This window comes from Taudactylus pleione, unplaced genomic scaffold (genome assembly GCF_031769625.1).
Source record: "Taudactylus pleione unplaced genomic scaffold, aTauple2 ptg000093l, whole genome shotgun sequence".
NCBI classification, from domain to species: domain Eukaryota; kingdom Metazoa; phylum Chordata; class Amphibia; order Anura; family Myobatrachidae; genus Taudactylus; species Taudactylus pleione.
In genome coordinates this window covers 9,943,354-9,966,553 of record NW_028284495.1, presented here as the reverse complement: position 1 = coordinate 9,966,553, position 23,200 = coordinate 9,943,354, and the positions used below count along the sequence as shown (strand labels likewise).

Here is a 23,200-nt window from a genome sequence, read left to right as displayed (position 1 = left end):
TTAGCAGAACATACATATTGTGTAATATATTTTTAAGTCTCTGTATACCCCAAATGTAGGAGATTTTTGATCTCCTCTTTGTTTAATTAGTTCCTGTCACATATTTTATCAATATTTTCCCACCCTGCCTAATTTTTTTTATATTTTCACATTTTAGGATTAAATGTGCTTTTTGTCTAAAAATTGTTTTAATATATGACACAAAAGTAAAATTTTAATTTATGTGTCCAGTGCACCATAACACTATTCTTAGTTTTTTTGCCTACTGATTGGAATTGGAAAGATAATAGCATTATGTGCAGATCCAGAAGAGTTGGATATTGTTTGTGTATTGTTTTGTGAACTGACATTTGAACTGCAAAGCAGTTGTCCACAGGTACAGTAACTTCTATGAGAAGAAGGGGTATCTAGGATAAACCCCAGGAAGGGAATCTGGCATGTTAGAACTAGTATAGATTTGGGATGGTTTAAAGTAGGGGTGAGCGGGTTCGGATTTCTGAAATCCGAACCCCCCCGAGCCCCCCCGATCCGAGTCTGATCCGAGTCAGGCTCGACTTTTCCCGCCTGACTCGGATCTGAAATCGAGGCAAAACGTCATCATCCCGCCTTCCGAGTCTCGCGGGTTTTGGATCCTATATAAGGTACCCGCGTCGGCGCCATTTTCTCACTCGGCTGTGGACAGTGAAGAGGGAGGGTGGGAGTTAGGGCTGTGTAGTGTAGTGTAGTGTAGTGCTGCTGTTGTCCACTACTTCAAAGTCCATAGGGGCTGGCTGTGTTGTGCTGTGCTGCTGTTGTTAATAGGGGCTGTGTCCACTACTTCAAAGTCCATAGGGGCTGGCTGGACTGTGTTGTGCAGTCAGTTCTCCATAGGGGCTGTGTCCACTCCAAAGTCCTGTGCAGTGTCCCAGTCCTAAAGGGGTGCTGTAGTGTTGTCCAGGGGGTGCACTGTCCATCAGGGGTGCTCCCCCCAAGTGCTAAAAAAATAATATATTTTCTGTGTTTGTGAATTGTGTGCGCAGTAGCCGCACGTGCATCAACCAAGTAGTGCCAAGCGTGCGCCTGTGTCATAAGTAAAGGGCCGGCTGGCTTGACCGTTAAAGGGTGCTGTAACCCCCGAAAGCACACTCCAGTCCAAACCAAAAAAAAAATTATTTTCTGTGTTAGTGAATTGTGTGCGCAGTAGCCGCATGTGCATCAACAAAGTAGTGCCAAGCGTGCACCTGTGTCATAAGTAAAGGGCCGGCTGGCTTGACCGTTAAGGGTGCTGTAACCCCCGAAAGTACACTCCAGTCCAAACCAAAAAAAAAATTATTTTCTGTGTTTGTGAATTGTGTGCGCAGTAGCCGCACGTGCATCAACAAAGTAGTGCCAAGCGTGCGCCTGTGTCATAAGTAAAGGGCCGGCTGGCTTGACCGTTAAAGGGTGCTGTAACCCCCAAAGTACACTCCAGTCCAAACCAAAAAAAAAATTTTTTTCTGTGTTTGTGAATTGTGTGCGCAGTAGCCGCACGTGCATCAACAAAGTAGTGCCAAGCGGGCGCCTGTGTCATAAGTAAAGGGCCGGCTGGCTTGACCGTTAAAGGGTGCTGTAACCCCCAAAGTACACTCCAGTCCAAACCAAAAAAAAAAATATTTTCTGTGTTTGTGAATTGTGTGCGCAGTACCCGCACGTGCATCAACAAAGTAGTGCCAAGCGTGCGCCTGTGTCATAAGTAAAGGGCCGGCTGGCTTGACCGTTAAGGGTGCTGTAACCCCCGAAAGTACACTCCAGTCCAAACCAAAAAAAAAATTATTTTCTGTGTTTGTGAATTGTGTGCGCAGTAGCCGCACGTGCATCCACAAAGTAGTGCCAAGCGTGCGCCTGTGTCATAAGTAAAGGGCCGGCTGGCTTGACCGTTAAGGGTGCTGTAACCCCCGAAAGTACACTCCAGTCCAAACCAAAAAAATATATATTTTCTGTGTTTGTGAATTGTGTGCGCAGTAGCCGCACGTGCATCAACAAAGTAGTGCCAAGCGTGCGCCTGTGTCATAAGTAAAGGGTCGGCTGGCTTGACCGTTAAAGGGTGCTGTAACCCCCGAAAGTACACTCCAGTCCAAACCAAAAAAAAAATTATTTTCTGTGTTTGTGAATTGTGTGCGCAGTAGCCGCACGTGCATCAACAAAGTAGTGCCAAGCGTGCGCCTGTGTCATAAGTAAAGGGCCGGCTGGCTTGACCGTTAAAGGGTGCTGTAACCCCCAAAGTACACTCCAGTCCAAACCAAAAAAATATATATTTTCTGTGTTTGTGAATTGTGTGCGCAGTAGCCGCACGTGCATCAACAAAGTAGTGCCAAGCGTGCGCCTGTGTCATAATTAAAGGGCCAGCTGGCTTGACCGTTAAAGGGTGCTGTAACCCCCGAAAGTACACTCCAGTCCAAACAAAAAAAAAAATTATTTTCTGTGTTTAGCCGCACGTATATATCAAATTGATATAACATAAATGGAGGACCAAACTTTCTCCGATAAAAATAAAATAGAGAAAGATCAAGAACCACTTCCTCCTAGTGCTGAAGCTGCTGCCACTAGTCATGACATAGACAATAACATGCCATCAACGTCGTCTGCCAAGGCCGATGCCCAATGTCATAGTAGAGGGCACATACAATCCCAAATGGCAAAGTTCAGGAAAATGACCTTGAAAAAGACATTTAAATCAGCTGAAGAGAAACGTAAACTTGCCAATATGCCATTTACGACACGGAGTGGCAAGGAACGGCTAAGGTCAATCCCTAGTATGTTCATGACTAGTGGTTCAGCTTCACATGACAATGGAAGCCCTCCTCCCACTAAAAAAATCAAAAGAGTTAAGCTGGCAAAAGTACAGCGAAGAACTGTGCTTTCTAAGAAGATATCACAAATCCCCAAGGAGAGTCCAAGTGTGGTGGTGGTTGCGATGCCTGACCTTCCCAGCACTGGACGGGAAGAGGTGGCTCTTTCCACCATTTGCACGCCCCCTGCAAGTGCTGAAAGGAGCACCCACAGTCCACTTGCTGATATGCAAATTGAAGATGTCACTGTTGAAGTACAACAGGATGAGGATACTGGTGTAGCTGGCGCTGAGGAGGAAGTTGGCGAGGAGGATTCTGATGGTGATGTGGTTTGTTTAAATCAGGCTCCGGGGGAGACAGTTGTTGTCCGTGGGATGAAAAAGCCCATCACGGTCATGCCTGGGCAGAAGACCAAACATTCCACCTCTTTGGTCTGGCAATATTTCTATCCAAATCCGGACAACAACTGTCTTGCCATATGTACCATATGTAAAGGTGAAATAAGTAGGGGTAGGGACGTCAACCACCTAGGAACATCCTCCCTTATACGGCACCTGCAGCGCGTTCATAAAAAGTTACTGTCAAGTTCAGAAACTTTGGCTAAGACCGTAAGCAGTCCAGGGACACCTAAATCCCGTTGTCCTGTTGTATCCAAGCGCCTGCAAACCACACCGTCAACTCCCTCCTCGTCAATTTCCTCCTTAGTCAGGATCGGAAGTAGTCCTGCAGGCCATGTCACTGGCATGACTGACTCTCCTATCCGGGATTCCTCCGGAGGATCCTGCATTGCTACGCCTACTGCTGCCGCTGCTGCTGTTGCTGCTGCTGGGAGTTGTTCATCATCCCAGAGAGGAAGTAGGAACACCACTACTTTTACTAAACAATTGACCCTCCAACAGTCCTTAGCGAGGAGGATGAAGTACGACAGCAGTCATCCTGAAGCAAAACATATAACTGAGGCCTTGACTGCTATGTTGGTGTTAGACGTGCGTCCGGTATCCGCCATTAGTGCAGTGGGATTTAGACAATTGATGGAGGTAGTGTGTCCCCGGTTCCAAATCCCGTCTAGATTCCACTTCACTAGGCAGGCGATACCGAGACTGTACAGACACGTCAGAAAAAGTGTCCTCAGTGTCCTGAAAAATGCCGTTGTACACAATGTCCACTTAACCACGGACATGTGGACAAGTGGAACAGGGCAGACTAAGGACTATATGACTGTGACAGCCCACTGGGTAGATGTATCACCTTACGCAGCAACAGCAGCAGCGTCACCAGTAGCAGCATCTCAGAAACGCCAGCTCGTTACAAGGCAGGCTACGCTGTGTATCACCGGTTTCAGTAAGAGGCACACCGCCGACAACCTCTTAGAGAAACTGAGGGAAATCATCGCCCAGTGGCTTACCCCACTTAGACTCTCCTGGGGATTTGTGATATCTGACAACGCCACCAATATTGTGCGGGCATTACATCTGGGCAAATTCCAGCACGTCCCATGTTTTGCTCACACAATAAACTTGGTGGTGCAGAATTTTCTGAAAAGCGACAGGGGCGTGCAGGAGACGCTTTGGGTGGACCGAAAAATTTCTGGCCACTTTCGCCATTCAGCGACTGCGTGCCGAAGACTGGAGCCCCAGCAAACACTCTTGAACCTGCCCCGCCATCACCTGAAGCAAGAAGTTGTGACGCGGTGGAACTCAACCCTCTATATGCTTCAGAGGATGGAGGAGCAGCAAAAGGCCATACAAGCCTATACATCCACCTATGACATAGGCAAAGGAGGGGGTATGCACCTGACTCAAGCACAGTGGAGAATGATTTCCGTGTTGTGCAAGGTTCTCCAGCCCTTCGAACTTGCCACACGTGAAGTCAGTTCAGACACTGCCAGCTTGAGTCAGGTCATTCCCCTCATCAGGCTTTTGCAGAAGCAGCTGGAGAAAGTGAAGGAGGAGCTAAGACGGAGCGATTCCGCTCGGCATGTGGGACTTGTGGATGAAGCCCTTCATTCGCTTTGCCAGGATTCCAGGGTGGTCAATCTGTTGAAATCAGACCACTACATTTTGGCCACCGTGCTCGATCCTAGGTTTAAAGCCTATGTGGTGTCTCTCTTTCCGGCCGACACAAGCCTGCAGAGGTGCAAAGACCTGCTGGTGAACACACTGTCAGCTGAAGTGGAACGTGACACGTCAACGGCTCCTTCTTCATTTTCTCCCGCAACTGGGGCTGCCAGGAAAAAACTTAGGTATCCTAAGCAACCCGCTGGCGGTGATGCAGGGCAGGCAGGACCAAGTTTGGACATCTGGTCCGGACTGAAGGACCTGGCAACAATTTCTGACATGTCTACTGTCACTGCATATGATACTGTCACCATTGACAGAATGGTGGAGGATTACATCGGTGACAGCATCCAAGTAGGCATGTCAGACAGTCCATACCTGTACTGGCAGGAAAAAGAGGCAATTTGGAGGCCCCTGTACAAACTGGCTCTATTTTACCTGAGTTGCCCCCCCTCCAGTGTGTACTCCGAAAGAGTGTTCAGTGCAGCCGGGAACCTTGTCAGCGAAAGGCGTAGGAGGTTGCTTCCACAGAATGTGGAGAAGATGATGTTCATCAAAATGAATTATCAGCTCTTCCAGGGAGACCAGCCTCCAGAAGGTACAGAGGGACCTGTGGTGGTGGATTCAAGTGGGGACGAGTTAATACTTTGTGAGGATGAGGATGTACACACTGAAGAGGGTGAGGAATCGGTGGATGAGGAGGATGAGGATGACATCTTGCCTCCGTAAAGCCAGTTTGTGCAGGGACACATTAATTGCCAGCTTGTTTTGTGGGGGCCCAAACGAACCAATCATTTCAGCCACAGTTGTGTGGCAGACCCTGGCGCTGAAATGATTGATTTGTTAAAGTGTGCATGTCCTGTTTATACAACATAAGGGTGGGTGGGAGGGCCCAAGGACAATTCCATCTTGCACCTCTTTTTTTTCTTTGCATTATGTACAGTTTGGGGCCTAGTTTTTCTAACTGCCATCCTGTCTGCCACTGCAGTGTCACTCCTAGATGGGTCACGTGTTTGTGCCGCCCACTCGTGTCGCTTAGCATAGTCATCCAGCTACCTCGGTGCAACCTTTTGGACATAAAAACACTATTGTGAGGTGTGAGGTGTTCAGAATAGACTGGAAATGAGTGGAAATTAAGGTTATTGAGGTTAATAATAGCATAGGAGCCGAAAAACCTACAAATTCTGTGATTTTAGCTGTTTTTATGCTTTTTTTCAAAAAAATACAGATCCAAAACACAAAACCCAGAACCCAAAACACGGAAGGGTGATTTTGGCAAAACCAATCCAGATCCAAAACACGAAGAAAGATCCAGATCCAAAACCAAAACACAAAACACGAAAAGTGGCCGGTGCACACCCCTAGTTTAAAGTGAAACCTAGGACTCTTAGAAGGGACTGCATCAAGTCTTTTTGAGAATTAGTGGATCTATGTGTGTCAAAAGCAAATCATCCATATAAGCAATAACCTGGACTTGTTTATAGTGATATGGGACAACACGATCTCATTACCTTTGTGAAGGTATAAAAGGCGTTGGTGAGGCCATATACCATTACTGTCCACTGATATAGATTACCTTTTCATTCAAACCTTAGTAGCCTCCTGTGGTTTGGGAGGATTGATAGAGAATGGAAAACACCTTTTAGATCTATTGTCATACAATAACCATTCTGCTGCCTTTCATGTGGAACTTTTTAGGTTTCAGAAACCGAATTAATGCTTTTACATTTAACACAGGTCTGAAGGAACAATCTTTTTTCCTTATGGGAAATATTTGACTGGTCCAACCTTTCTACACGGGGTTTGTGCGTTCTATTTTGCCTTGTGCTAGGGCTATGTTTAGAGTATTGTCTAACCATCAACTGCAATCTTTGAGCGGCACATGTTTTTGGTGAGAAAATTGTTTTAATGGCAAACTGAGGCAAAATTGAACTGTTTTTAACAGCCATTTGTCAGAAATGATCTGTCTCTAATGGTTGAGAGCCTGCGATAGATGTCTCTGTGGGGAGGAGTCAGTTACCAGGATTGCGTTCCAGCCTGCAGACGTGGCTCCTCTTGTCCATATGCAAATCCTCCTATCTGAGGACTGGAAAAGCTTGAATAATGTTAGGTAGTATCACTCCTTTGTGAATAGGGCTGCCTGTGTTCCTGGTTTTAATTTTTAATCTGCAAGGGATTTTCTGGCTTTATAACGTTATTTAACCTCAGTAATAAATTCTGGACCGAACAGGTCTGTGTCAATTTAAGTTTGAAAATTCCATAGGACAGGGCACAAGCCACGAAATCACGGCTTTGGTAAGCCATTTGGACCTTCTGGTATTAGTGGCCAATTATCAATGTGGCTATGCTGATTGCTTTAAGTAATGCATATTTTGAAGCCACTAAATTTTCTAGGGAACAAGCTGAATCTCCTTCCTTCTCAGCTTTATCTCATAAGTATAAAAGCAGGTCTGCAGCACCAGCTATTTTATATTATATTTTCTTCACAATTGTATCTGAGGAGTCGGTCAAATTTTTGTCAGCCACTAATGCTTTTAGAGCTGGGTTGACCTCAGAAGTAAAAGAGCAGGTTATTCTGTTTAAACTGATTCTTGCTCTTGTTGCTACCTATAAAATAGATTCCAAGTAGTCTGTATCCAATTTTACCTTAGAATCTGAGAAGAATTCATCCTCCAGAGGATTTTTAGAATTTTTTCCTGATAATAATTTTTTCCTCTGAAGAAGAGGTTGAGAAGGAGACTGTAATATGTCTTTTGTGGGACTTTCTGAGGTACATTTGCACTTTTGGAGAAAACTGCAGTGTTTCTGTGGCAGTCACTGAGACTGCGGCCACCATCCTCAGTGCGGAGAGAAAATCTGATGCAGTGAGCAGTAGCTCTGCCCAGCTGCTAGTGTGCTTATGACCTGTGCACAATCTAGCCTGCTGGGCAGGTGCAGCATCACTGTTAAGGTGGGTACACACTAGACGATATGTTGTCCGATCCACATATCGTACACATCGGCCAGTGTATATTCGCTTTCTCGCTGATGATGCGCGCTCCCGCATGCAGGTCCAACGGCCGATACCATCAGCAGGGCCATGCTGCCGAATGCAGCATGGCCCCTGCCGTCATTCCGTTGCTGCACTGTGTATATGCACCCCCGCCGGGTCCTGCCGCGTACAACATTGTGCTGGCTACACATCAATTAGTGTGTACCCAGCATTATTGTTGGCAGGTTAGTGATGGAAAAATATCACTCCCCTGCCTTTCAGCAGAGAATCAGGATGCTTGTTGCCCAAGCCCACCAGCTGTTGCTAGGTAGCAGTCTTCAGAAGAACAAAGGGTTGTCTACAGCTGAGGATTTAGAAGGGGGTATGCTGTGATCATTCTTACTTGTTTTAAAAGCACCAGCCCTGTAAAGTGATGGTCTAGGGGAAGGCATTTTCTGGAACTGGTCAAAATAACAAGAGAAGCACATTTATAGATGTTGATCAAGCAATGTAATAAAACACTTCATACACACACTGTAATGAATGTATTTATATTTACCATTAGTAGGATAAACTGAGCAGTATTTGAAATAAAAAGTGATCAGGTGAATAGAAAGGGGTGGTACTAAATAGATTGTGGGATGGACTTTCACTCACCTCTGCATAGTACCACTACGCACATTTTGGAGCACTGCTGGAGTGTGGATAGGAGCTGTGCATATTGATTGCCATCTAAGTGCCCATCTAAGTGCGTGGGCACAATACTAAGGTGTTGTGCGGTGTGCGTTGAGTATGCATTGTTAATGGCCTCTACTATATTTAATTGGGACATATTGCATGGCACACAAATATTTTCAATCTAAAATTAAATTACTTAGAGTTTTCAAAATGTCTTGAGAATGTAATACTTCCAAATATATGTTTGTACTACAAATGTGTTTGTTACTATTTACTTAGTTACTAATGGTGGTATTGCAATATATGTTATATGTTATTAGCTTTATATACAATATACAGTATTTATTTACATTCGTTTTCAAAAATGAACATAGAAGTTGAAACTAGTTGCAATAAATCCATGGTAAGTTTTTAAGAAATGTTTGATGGTATTTCTTTTTGTACAACTTCTAGCACTATGTGAATGAAAGTAAACATGAATTAGAAGCAGCATAGACCCTGATATGTGCATGGCTCATTATGTGGACATGCCAGGAAATGGTAATAAACATGAGCTTAACTAAAATGTTAGTATAAAGAAGCTCTTCACAATTTTTTAGTCTAACTTTTTGCAGCTGGTGCCGATATACACATATATTCTCTGGATATGTTTCTTTGCAATAATCCAGCCTGCCACAACAAAAAAGATGATGAATTCCTATAATACATATTGTACTAATAAACCCAGTGTGTGAATCAATCTGTCATTAAAGAATGAGAATGCTAAGTGATTTACTCTTTACAGAGACCTTTAAATATGGCTCTGGGTGGTAGAAATCAAGACATTTGGCTGATGATAATGTGACATCACACTAAGTTACTTTGTGTCTTTATTCAAGACATTCACTTAATATTCACTGGAGGTCATTCACTATTTCATGATGTGCCAATGCTGCCGTTTGTTAGACTAGTGCATAAAGCGCATTGTTGGTTCAGATAAAAATGTGAATGTTGGAAAGGGTAAAAGCATCACCTCCTAGTCCAGTCTAGTCTCTGTTTTTTAGACCAGTCGCCTTCATTAATATCAGTGCTTACAGCTATTGTTCATTTTCAATTTAAAGGACGCATGCATGTTACAAAGAGAGCATACTGTTACACGGAACCGTGGAGTCACATAGAATTTATTTTGGGGGCTGACATACATGTTCATCCCCTCTGTTCAACTTCACTTTGCTCTTCTGAACATGCCAGCGAGCTGATATAAGCATTGTTTTGGGCTTTCTGTTCAGGAATGGGACCTCACTGCCCCAACACCCATGCATGCTGAGAAGAGCAGAGGTAAAATGGCTCCACAGCTACCCGCTAACCCAGGGACACTACTGTATATTTTCTCTTTACACTGTGAATGGAAACAAGTACAGGAAGCATGTGTTCTGTAACTGAGAAATAAGGCCAAACTGCAGGGAGACACTTAGGAGTCTATTTACTAAGCAGTGTTAGGAGACAGAGTGAAAAGTGATAAGAAAGTGATAAGGTGCCAGCCAATCAGCTCCCAACTGTCATCTCACAGGCTGTGTTTGAAAAATGGCAGTTGGGAGCTGATTGGCTGGCACCTTATCACTTTCTTATCACTTTTCACTCTGTCTCCTAACACTGCTTAGTAAATAGACCCCTTAAGGTGAATCAGCCAGTGAATGAACACTACCAGTGAATTAATATTTTCAAGTTTAAAGTATTAAAATAAGCATATATTTTCTCAGATAATAACAAGTGTCTAATTTTATGCTTTGAAGCCTTCTGGTGTTAGATGGATTCTAATTGGATCCTGAAGTCCCATGACTAGGTTGCAAATGGATTTCTGTTTCTGGTTTGAACAAGTCTGAGCTGCTTTAGTAGATTTAGTCAAAGTACTAAGGTAATGTGCCACCTAATGTGTACTAGAGACTTTATAAAATAAAAATGTACAGTGTTTATACCTCAAAGAATACCCACACACTGATAACACGATGTGTTCCAGATTATTTATAAACCTTACCCGTCACAAAGAGAAATTAAATAATTCACACAAATACAGATTCTAAAATAAATGACAATGCTTTTACTTAAAGACAGCATAATTATACATGTATTTATTTACAATAAAAACAATTAGGTTATATTAGTAGCAGTATGGAATACTTGCAAAATAAATTTGGGACACCCAGTGCAGAAATACCAGTCAGCCAATTTCATACATACGTACGGCAACATCACCCGGCAGACCCTCATTGTGTGCTCTCTCCTCCTTCCTCCGAGTGTCCCCACCCTATTCTCTCATGAGCTTTATACTATAATTCTGGCTATAATCCAATGGGGAATATAAATTTATTTAATATTCGTACGTGCTAGCCCTTAATTGGTTATGGGTGTCTTAACCATAATATTGACACTATTCGGTGTTACCTGTTTGTTCCCATGTAAAATTCTAATATAATTGCCCCCTTAACCTTCAGCTCCTGCTTATTGCAGACAAAGGCTATCTCAGTTAGATCATTTGTTTATAATTACTGAGACTTGCTGTTTACTAGTCTGCTAACTCTAACACTGACACACTTTAAACCCATGACTCCTACTGCTAGAACAACGGTTAACATACCTTTAACTAAAATATTAAACAAGATGGCTGCTGCATCAGACACGCACTTATTTACTTTAGCGGGAAAGGGAAGGCCTTATCCTCTCTAGGCTTGAGGCCATTCGACAAGTGCGATCTTCGGCAACTCACACAACTATACTAATACTGAATATCATCTTAAACATTTCTATACACTTTTAATTGCAATAAAAGTAATAGTGAAATACATAAGCATGCATATATTCGTGAATTGCTGAAGAGACATGTACATCCACATATTTCTGTGTTATCAGCTCCATCCTCTGAACATTCTGAATATAATTCCGAAGAAAGTTCATATCTGTCATAAATTGCATCGTCTGATTTCTTCTTAATGCATTGGAAAACCTTCTTGAAGCATTTCACTAATATATAGAAAATCAACAACATTATCATGACAAAAAAATATTAACCTTCCTAATGTGTACATAATAATGCCCAACCAGTTTAAAACCCATGCGAACCAAGTACTGGGGTTCAACCAGGTGAACCAACTATCAGGAATCACACCATCACATTTATTTGTTCAGCAAATTAATTTTGATGAATTCTCCCAATTAATTTAAATCAACCTTTCTTTTATTATTTTTCATTGTCAGGAAAAATGTGTGATGTATGTATAACACTTTAACCCATATACTGTTTGTAATGTGACACAATATCCTGAAGTTTCAGCTGTAAGGTAGTGTGTGCTGCATTTAATTCAGTGTTTTATTTCTTGAAACTCTCTTACCACAATGTCTGTGATATTGTTTATTAATTCTCTTAATTCCTGTTTCATTCTTTGATTTGCAGTTATTCCCTATGTACCAAATGTTATTATGCTACCAAATCCCAAACCAATCTTGTAACCTTGGGATGGTGTAAAGAGGTGCTTGTACTTTTCATATACCATTTTTATCTCTATTTTTTTTGTTTTTTTTTTAGATTTTTCTGTTGTGTTACCTTTGCATCAGGGAGCAATGTTCTTATATGACCCATTCCAAAAGAATTTATCCTTAATAATTTATAAGCCCTATGCCCACATATAATATAATATAACCCCTGTGGTAGTGTCCATGGTTTATTATACAATGATACAATAGAAAAAAACATCATACAGAACATCACAATGGCCACCCTTTTCATCCATGCTTTCTTCTCGCTTGTCACATTCTGCAATACGATGACTGTATGTTTTATTGTACCCCTAAATTTTTATGTTATTACACAGTTTATTAATGCCCTCACACATTCTTCATTTTTAGGTTTTGTGTATTTAATCATTTCTAAAAGATCCCCAAAGAAGTTTAATTCTGTAAGATCCTCTTTGTAAGATTGTGTTACAAACACTGGTTCCCAAATAAGTACCTTCAACTCCTGTACCGTTTTGTTAATACACATGATGTTGTCCTGATCATACCTTGGATACCTTTTTAATTTTAAATGTAGGGAACCTGTGACATATAAGGTTCAAGTGTGTGAGTTCCACATAGTGAGTGAAGTGTTGTTTGATTTGAGTGCAATGAGATAGACATTAACACAACATTCCCTTAATGACATGGTGACTACATACCCAACAATCAACCTTATTGTTTTTCCTATAAGCTCATGATAAGTGTTAAGGGAAGAAGTGTCAGTTTGTATAGAGGTGCTGTGTTTGCACCATTGTATACACCTCTTCTCTGAATTTAAACCACAATATTCACATATACATTTTTGCAATTGTGAGGCAAACCTCCACACCTTTTCCTTACTGTAATGGCTCTTCTTTTCCCGATACTTCACTAGATGTATCCTATACCTAGTACCAGTATGAGTCTATATTTACCTGTATTTTGTTACGTTTATATATTTATTTTTCAAATCTTCGAATTATTTTTATATATGGGCTATTAAGATTTTTACCTTGGTCTTTTGACCATCCTCTGATCCATACCTATACCTGGGAGTATCAGTAGTAAAATAATTGTGTGCGTCTTTTATGGCTCTTAATGTGGTTAATACCCTATCCCTTAAAATCATGGGTTTCAAAACAGGAGTGGAGTCTACCAATATGACTCCGGCAGTACCCCTAGAATAACTCTCCACACTGTCCTCCTCAGCCACCAGTCCTTGACAGATTTTATTCACTAGAAAAAAATAAAAAGTTTAAAAATGCAACAAAAATAACTGCTTCAATCAATGGATACACAGAGACTTGATCACCAATAGCTATCTTTCCTTTTCTTTGTCCACAATCCGCAGAACACTACCAATAATGTCCCCGATTCTGTGCACCTTATCTTGGTCTGAACTGTGGCTCTGATCAGCACCCATCATCACATAAGTTTGTTAGATTTAAGTCACAGTCAATGTCTTTATCTGCGTCTTCTCTTGCTTCAACTGACCTCACCACCGGGTCAGAAACCTTCTTGCAGTGAGTTGCGTGAATCCAATTGTCTTTATCAGCCACTCTTAAAGACATCGAGGTTGTTAGCAGAACCGGGAATGGGCCTTGCCATCGATCTACAAGATAACCAGTACGTAACAAATTTCTCACCATCACATAGTCTCCAGGCTGGACTTCATGACAAGGTCCCTCTGGGAGTCCTTTCATAAGCTTTCCTTGCTTTTCTTGTAATGTCTTCAGATGCTGTGGGAATTGTATAACATAGTCCGTAGTTAAATCATATGACAATGACAAGTTTGCTGCTGGACTTACAATGATGTTAGGCAGTTTTCCAAAAAGTATCTCATAAGGTGACAAGTTAAGTGGCCGCTTTGGAGTGGTGTGAATGCTATACAAAACCAGAAGTAAAGCCCCCAGCCAACTCATGGCAGTCCCCACACCCACCTTAGCTAACTTGTACTTAATATTAGTGTTTACATATTCAATTTTGTTTTTTTATATACCCATATATTGACACATTGCTTGGAGTACCTTCCCTGTAATATGTGTACCTCTGTCACCTCCAACAACAAATGGGATACTATATCTGGACATAAATTCCTGCATTGTGAATGATGCTGCACATGATGTAGGATTCCTGTGGCAACATCCGGGTCACTTCATCAGGAAACTGTGAAGTACTCACAAACAATAAATGGTTAGATAAATGCAAGGTATCCAGGACATATTGAACCTGCTAATGATAGTGAGATTAGTTGTAGGAAGGACAAGGACATCAGTAATAATCATCAATTGAATCATCTGAATCAGATCTAACAGTTCACTTCTGGGGAATGGTCATAAACAAATTGTTGATTAAAAATCAGCAGGCATAGCTATAACAGTAAGCTTAGACAATAAATCAGCGTCTTCAGAGACAGCAGTGTCTGAGGTTCATATCTTGAATAAAACAGAATAAACAGACAAAACAGGGAGATGAAAGGTAAGTGTGTTTGGGGAAGGAGGGCAGGGGGAGGAAGAAGGGGGAGAGAGCTGTGAGGGCAGGGGGGTGCCATTGGCTGGCTGCCATACCACACTGTAGGTGTCATTGCGTAGCTTGTTAATGCTACACTGTAAAAAAATTACAATTGTTTGATTAAATAAATTTGGCCAATTTGGATAACATAATTGTTACTTTAAAAGTTTCTTAAACAAACAGATTAAATGTGCCAGACATTGGTAAAGCTTCTGGTGACCATTTAAAAACAAATTTTACACTCTCATCATCATACAAGTCTTTCATAATTGCATACATACTTGTCATTCCTAATCACATATGCATTTTTGTATTATTATCCCTAGATCCCGAATTATGCTAATCTCATTCCCCATCCTCTGCTGCAAAGCTCTAAACATTTTTTTTTAAATGACTACCCTCTTAACCCTTGGCAACTCACTCGATTCCATACACAAGAAATGTCTTTCTCTTTATTTTCTTTCTGCTGCAAAAACAAAACTCAGTTTTTTTTTCTCAAATAGCCAATCTTTTGACCTTGAAATGGGAACACTGTCTTCTCTTTGTCTCAAAAAAGTTTTACACTTGCAATGAGAAACATAACATTTTTCCCTAAGTACAAGCATGTTAGCGGGATCCCATACAATTTGTGGTAAACTACCCTGGTTTCATTAACTGTTTCACCAAACCAATTCCTTCTCACCTTCATTCAAACAACCATTACCATCCAGGTGCTTCACGTACTCTGTAGCTTATAGCTTACAATCAACCTCTTCACATTCCAATCACTTGCTCATACCCTCTGTATCACTTACATGAACTCTCTTCAATCCCATACAAGTACTTAGACAATGTTGCCCTTTAAAAAACAAATGAGATTAACCTTTTTCTTTCACTTTAAAATTGTGACACGTCTGTCAAAATGAAAACCCAAAGAAACCTACTCCATGCTACCTGTCCTTTTGTTATCAGATCAGCACACCTGTTACACCACTTGTAACTACACGTCTACCTTGTGCCCCCCTGTCTTCGTTATCAGAGTTTAGCACCTTTACATCAATAACATTTTTTTTAAATATCTGCAGATTGAGTTAACACTATCTAGCCATGTGTACTTCTCCCTTTGTCTATGTGCATTACCCCTGCAACTTCCACATAAACAGATTCACATCTCTCTACACACCTTTCAGAAAAGACAATAAAGAAAATAATAAAAAAACACCTATGTCACCAATGCCTATCACCTCAACCCCTAAATAATTACTTAACAACAAAAAAACTTAAACATATATCACAAAACAAATCTTAAACAATATTTCAAATTCAGAAATGAACACCTAAAATGTTTACAATATATCGTAACACATCAGCAGAAACTGATCTATGTTAATCAAACTGTCTGCTAAATCTAACACAGCAAACTACAAACAATTAAAACACATCTACCTTAACCACCCAATCAAGGTTTTTTTTCTATTTTTATCTCAGAGTGAGCAGAAAAAGAAATAGAAGATATCAAATCAATTCCTTGATACTTACAAGTTCAAGACATTCTATACTCAAGAAATTATTATAGCATAAAAATCTGTCCCATATCTGACAATCCCTAAAAAACAGCATTCCAGTAATAATTTCAGAACTCAATATATCAACAAAAAAGAATAATGCAAAGACAATCACTCAATTTGCAAATGTAAAGAATATTATTATTTTACCCTTTAACATATTTCAGTGGAAAGTGCTCTGCTGAACAGCATAACTTTTCCTTATCTAGTGGGGGAGAGAATCTTCTGAGAGGGAAGGGAAAAACCGCCATTTTCTGACAGACTATAAAAATTATACTATTAAAATAACGGGGAAAAACTTATCAAACTTCTAACAAGAATAAACAAATTCAAAACATTCAATGAATACAGCACAGTTTAACTTACCACTAAATCAGAGACCAAGGGAGGAAGAGGAGAGGAAAAAAAACTACCACACTTAAAAAAAAAAAATTTATGAGCAAAACAACTTACTGCCCATGCCCTCTCTCTCTCTCCTTCCCTCAATCACCGACCTATAGCGGGCGTTAACTGGTGTATCTTGCTGCTGGGGCTCCATAATTGATAATGGGATGTGTTCCAGATTATTTATAAACCTTACCCGTCACAAGGAGAAAAGAAATAATTCACACAAATACAGATTCTAAAATAAATGACAATGCTTTTACTTAAAGACAGCATAATTATACATGTATTTTGCCAATGCAGAGTTACAACAAAAACAATTAGGTTATATTAGCAGCAGTAGGGAATACTTGTAAATTAAATTTGTGACACCCAGTGCAGAAATACCAGTCAGCCAATTTCATACATATGTACGGCAATGACACCCGGCAGACCCTTGTTGTGGGCTCTCTCCTCCTTCCTCTGAGTGCTCCGACTGCTCCCCTCTCCCTCCTTCTCTCATGAGCTTTATACTATAATTCTGGCTATAATCCAATGGGGAATATTAATTTATTTAATTTTCGTACGTGCTAGACCTTAATTGGTTATGGGTGTCTTAACCATAATATAGACACTATTCGGTGTTATCTGTTTGTTCCCATGTAAAATTCTAATATAATTGCGCCTTTAGCTTTCAGCTCCTGCTTATTGCAGACAAAGGCTATCTCAGCTAGATCATTTGTTTATAATTACTGAGACTTGCTGTCCACTAGTCTGCTCACGCTAAAACTGGCACACTTTAAACCCATGATATCTACTGCTAGAACAACGGTTAACATACCTTTAACTGAAATATTAAACAAGATGGCTGCTGCCTCAGACACGCACTTATTTACTTTAGAGGGAAAGGGAAGGCCTTATCCTCTCTAGGCTTGAGGCCATTTGACAAATGCAGTCTTCGGCAACTCACACAACTATACTAATATATACTAAACATTTCTATACACTTTTATTTGCAATAAAAGTAATAGTGAAATACATAAGCATGCATATATTCGTGAATTGCTGAAGAGACATGTACATCCACATATTTATGTGTTATCACACACATATATATTGTGTGTATATATATATGATACAAGAGATACCTGAGGGCGCTAGTGTATAATGATACAGACTTAATCAATTCTAATATAAAATCTTTATTGTGATGATCAAGATGATTTCATTAGAAGACTAATTCAGTCCATAACTCCAATTTCACTTGATAGTCTCAGAATGAGAAGTCCTGAAAATATACCTGCTCACCAGAATGTCACCCAAAAAAATGGGCAAATGGCCTCTCATTAGAAAATTCCAAAACATATTTATTTGGATGAAATACAAATATTGTACAATAGCTTACATTAAAACATGATGTTAAACTTCCCACTGTTAGTGTAGAGTAGATGTTATATTCCACCACCTGCCCAGCTGCTGGGCAGTCATTACCACACAAGTTTGGAAGGAGATTGCAAGCCTTACGGCGACTAAAATTCTCAGTTTTTTGCAAAAATCTGGTGGAAAAATATCTGTCTTTAATTTGTCAAATCTTTTGATGTTCGATTTTACCCCTGAGGAAGTTCCAGTTTTGGTATGAAATGCGTTGGTTATTGATATCGTCCCTTTCTGCTATTTGTGAGCACACATCCGCAAGGGTGGTGGTATACAACATCTTCTCTACACTAACAGTGGGATGTTTAACATCATGTTTTAATGTAAGCTATTGTACAATATTTGTATTTTATCCAAATAAATATATTTTGGAATTTTCTAATGAGAGGCCATTTGGCCATTTTTTTGGGTGACATTCTGCATAGCCGATGGATAGATATGTCTGCAGAATATCTGTCCATCGCAAGTGTGTACGGGGGGTCTGCAGACCACCCATGCACACACAGCGGCAGCCACGAGAGGGTGGCAAGACACATCCCGGACACGCCCACCGAGTCCCGCCCCCCGGGACCCAAGGGCACAAGCAGATGATGGCCGTTCAGTGTGTATGAATGACCATCATCTGCTGATATATCTGTCAGGTGTGTACCCACCTTTAGTTACATTGTTTATTCACTGGTCTTACATGTTCATTTGCTGTCTTTGTGCGTTCAATCACTGGTAGTTTCTGCACCTCTCCTGTTATTTTGGTTGTAAAATTCTAACTATTACTACAATGTTTAAACCACAGTTTCATCAAAAAGCAGATACAGTAATGATGATGGTACATATCTCAAAATCCTCAGAATGTCGACATGTTCCCAATGTCATCATCTAAAATGTTGCCATGTCAAATGCTGATAATGCCGATGGCTAGGATCTGCCAGTAGGGTTAGGGATAGGCTGCTGGGGGAGGCTAGGGATAGACTCTTTGTGTGTTTGAGGGGGTGAAGGGTTTGTAACTAGAAGAAGGGTTAGGGATTAGGGTTAGGGACACAATACTTACTGGGTCACATGACCGATGGGACCCAGCAGAAGATACCAGAGCCACTGGGACCAGATAAATGATTGCTGGGCCACCAAGGATGTTATGTCGACATTCTATCATATGGACGTATCATCCGTGTAGATATGCCGCAGGTCGTCATTTCAACCATGTCGGCATGCTCATGTTGACCTGATGCATGTTGATAAATGTTGACCTAACATACCATTCCCAATTAGTTTACTATAGAACTCTCACATTCAGCAATGGATGTCCCCAATTCACCCATTAGTAGGAATAAAATGTTACCCCTTTGTTGCTGTATCCTAGACAATAGTCTCAGATTGTTTAGGCCATTTCATGTGTACAGGGCTGTTTCAAGAGATGATAATATTTATAGGATGTCTTGCATGAACATCTCACTTGAGATCATGCTATGATATTTCAATTCATTTAAGCTGAAGACTAAGGGGCCTTTTCACCAATATTGGCCAAAAATAAATGCTTTATACTGTTGCTTTTGCAGCGATAGAAAATCTTTTTGGGCCAATTTACCAATAAAAGTCATAATTCTGAGCTCCCTTGTGATACGAGCTGATAGCAGTAAGAGTAGTCCAGCCCAGGTTCCCACAGGTGCACTACTCTGGAAGCCCAGACAGATTCCAAATAAATAAAATTAAAAATATTAAATAAACTAGTAATAAAAAAATATTTATATAAAGAAAAAAATGCTTTATTTTAATAAGTAATTTTTCCAATTACAGCTTCCGCTATCACAATCCGGGGATGGTGCTAGTGATCAAAGGACTGCTGCTGTTCTTGGTAAATAGGCTCCTATCCATGGCCACTGCTGCTGAAATTTGGCTATGGTCACCGCTAGGTGTAGTCTATGATAAATAGGGAAAAACCCAATCTCTGTAGAAAACAGGTATTTTATCTAGGAATAGAGATATCCGGACCTTCATAAATACAGTACTTTAAGTCACCTTCTCCCCCCAAAAATGCGGCTTCAGCCGTTCAGAATTTTTTGTTCCTTACACAATTTGGGCCATTTGATCACGAGGCTGCAAACTATTATACTCCATTCAAATGAGCTTGTTTTGTTATATTACAATGTTTAATTTTTGCTGAGAATTTCTGCCGGTTCCAGGAAACAATCTTCCAATAACAATTAGGACTTTTACTGTAGATTTCTGCTTTGCAATTTATATACCATCAGATTTCTTTCCACTGCATCTACTGTGGTATATTACCCTTATTCCACATTTGGCTATGGAACTTTGCACACCCTTCTCTAGTGAAAATTGGTCATCAGTGTTCCGCACTTATCATTAATGCTTTGCGAATATATAAATACAGTGTGGAATAACATTTCTGAAAAAAAGGCAAAGCAAAAGCTTAACTGGAAGATCAGATCCCTGGAACTTTGCATGGAACGACCTGTTACACCACAAAAACCATAACATGTTTTTGCTCATCTCTACTTACAAGTACCAATCACTCCTCTTTATATACAGTACCTTACTCTAGGTAAAAATGTTGCATAATCAGTGGGAATTTTGTGACTCATGTAAATCATTAAAATGTAATTTCACTTTTTGCTGCAGATTATTTATATCAAGTTCCTGGAAAGTGTGCTGCACTAATTTTAGGTGTCACCTATTATGTCTGACATAGGTGTATAGGTCTCACTGGGTATGCAGTCATTATGTTGACATTTGGAATGTCGGCATGGTCGAAATGTCAACAGTGAAAATGTCAAAATTCACAATGTTGACATGGATATTATGTCGACACTGTGAATGTCGTTACGCACAATGTTTATGGTCCATGTTAGCGTTACTGTATATTTAGGTTTAGGCTGTGGTTAGAGGTAGGGTTAGGGCTCAGATACCTTAAAAACGCTAGGTTGACATACCGACTGTCGACATAGACAATTGCATGCACCAATATGTTGACATTATGACCATGTCAACATAATGTTCACATTTTTTACCACACCCGTCTCACTGCATATATTTATTTTGTACCAGAAATAACCTTTACACTTTTGTTTTATTAGGTTACTAGGCAATATTAGACAATAAGTGTATAAATCATCCATCCACTGAGGAGTATATATTCTGTGCTTCAATAGACTTGACAGCATTACTGGAATCAATCACAAACTGTATATAAGGTATAATAGATTAAATAATAATAAAGTGGGTATCCAGCGATGAAGTTGAAACATTATTGATTTCTCAGAGACATGCTAGTTGATAAGTCTAAGCATAATACCGCACGCCTGTGATGTGTCAATGCTGTGCTGTGCTGCAGCCATGAGAAGACCATCCGATTAGTGTTCTGCAGAGTGTGGCAGCTTAGCCCAGCAAGCAGAGGGTGAAGCTTTCAGGAATACCAACAGACTTTGAAATTGTCTGCTTTTATTTTCTTCAGACGCTCGTGACCTTCTTCACATTTCTGGAAACCTCAAATTATTTGCTCCAGGGCTAAACTACAAGTCACTGAGCCAATGTAAAAGAAAAGTACATCTTTTATCTGTATACTGTACAGTATATTTATAGAGGAAAAAAAAATGTATCACAGAAGTGTAACAAGGCAGCAACCTGAATTGTTGGAGCTTATTTTAGATCCAGTGATGCAGATTTAATCCTGAAAACTAATACTTATCAAGTATAAAATTGTTGAGGATCCAGTTTTAATGCTAATTTTAATGCATTATTATTTTTTCCATCATTTATGAACTATGGATGCACAAGAGATGGATCTGTGCGGAACTCTGGACCGGGTCAAGTGTTTTTTTATTTTTTACCTCCCAACTGTCTACCCCTATTCTCGGTACTCCCCCCATTACCACCACCCCCTATGCTGCGATCTGCACTGTCAGGATGACCAGGTTTCTGAGCCCCCCAGCTTCTTGATAGGCCATCCTACTGTACGGTTACATAGGGAGGGCATCTCCTACGCTATGATGCCTGTCTGTGTCAGCAGTGGGACCCATTAGTGGGGCTTTACATGTAGTGTAGAAGCGTGCTCCAGCTGCGCAGGACAGAGAGAGGGGACATCAGTCACGATTATATTATAGATACAAATGGACTACTAGTGTGTAGCAACTTGTATTTAATTAAAAAGGCTTCACGGTTTTCAGTTAAAGAGTTGCCTGACATATTTGTGTTTACACCATAAATTAGCACATACTTACCTACATTCCTGGGCAGCTTTCCGGGAGCAGCAGGAGGGGACCTGCTGCTCTCCTCTTCGGGGGGCGGGGCCAGACGATAGACGTCATTAGGCCCCACCCCCTTTACAGAAAACCCCAGTGATTCGCGGGTCCGCGAGGAGGGGGCGGGGCTAAATGATGCGATTTGCCTAATTTAGCCCCGCCCCTTCCCGACGGAACCGATAATTTCAGGTAAAATCTCCACATCCTGCCCACTTCACTAGGAAGTGGGCGGGATGCGGGAGATATGCCTACTCTTCCGGGATCGCGGGGGGTTACCCGAAAAATCGGGAGCCTCCCGCGATTCCCGGGAGAGTAGACATGTATGAATTAGCATTTTATTCTCACCTTGATGTTGGCATACCTACTCTCACTGCATCACTGGGAAAGGCGTCAGTTTATGAAGAAGCCAAAGACTACGTTGATCAAAAGTTGTTTTTGCTCTGCAGTGAGGTCACAATACTTTTTGCCATCTGACACCATTACTTACAGCTTTGTGTTAATAGATGGAGTATATTGTTCAATGACACTTTTTACTTAGGGATGTGTAGGTTCGGATTAGTTCGGATTTTTCCCACCAAAAGTCGGGTCTCAGAAAGAGGCAAAACGTCATCTTTCATGGACAAACATCATCTTTCATGGACTTTTGTCAAGGAATGATGATGTTTGTCCATGAAAGATGACGTTTTGCCTATTTCTGTGACCCAATTTTTGGCGGGAAAAATCTGAAGTTGGCGGGAATATCTGAACTAATCCTAGCCTGCGCATCCCTATTTTTACTCTGCATGGTGTACTGAGTTGAGGTGTTCCAGATATTGCAGGGGGTCAAACATATTTTTCAAAATCCCAAACCCCTCACTGTAGCCAAGGTTCCATACCGTATATCCTATAATGATCTTCAAATTATTTTGAAAAATGTTACCTGAAACAAATAGTTTTCTTTTAAATATGTCTCTATTCCTCAGTTATCTTACATGTTGTCATGACCGCGTCTATGTACTCAGCAGCTGTGCGGAAATATGCAAATGTCGCAGACGGAGAGGAATGTACTGAGATACCCACCTGCTACTTTGCAAACCCA

The 23,200-nt window shown here is 40.8% G+C and overlaps 1 protein-coding gene across 1 annotated transcript in view; it reads left to right on the top strand.

Moving 5' to 3' along the window:
* LOC148526824 (chloride channel protein C-like) overlaps positions 1–23,200 on the top strand; it is a 307,419-nt gene that overhangs the window by 225,825 nt on the left and 58,394 nt on the right. The gene's annotated exons all lie outside the window — the stretch shown is intronic.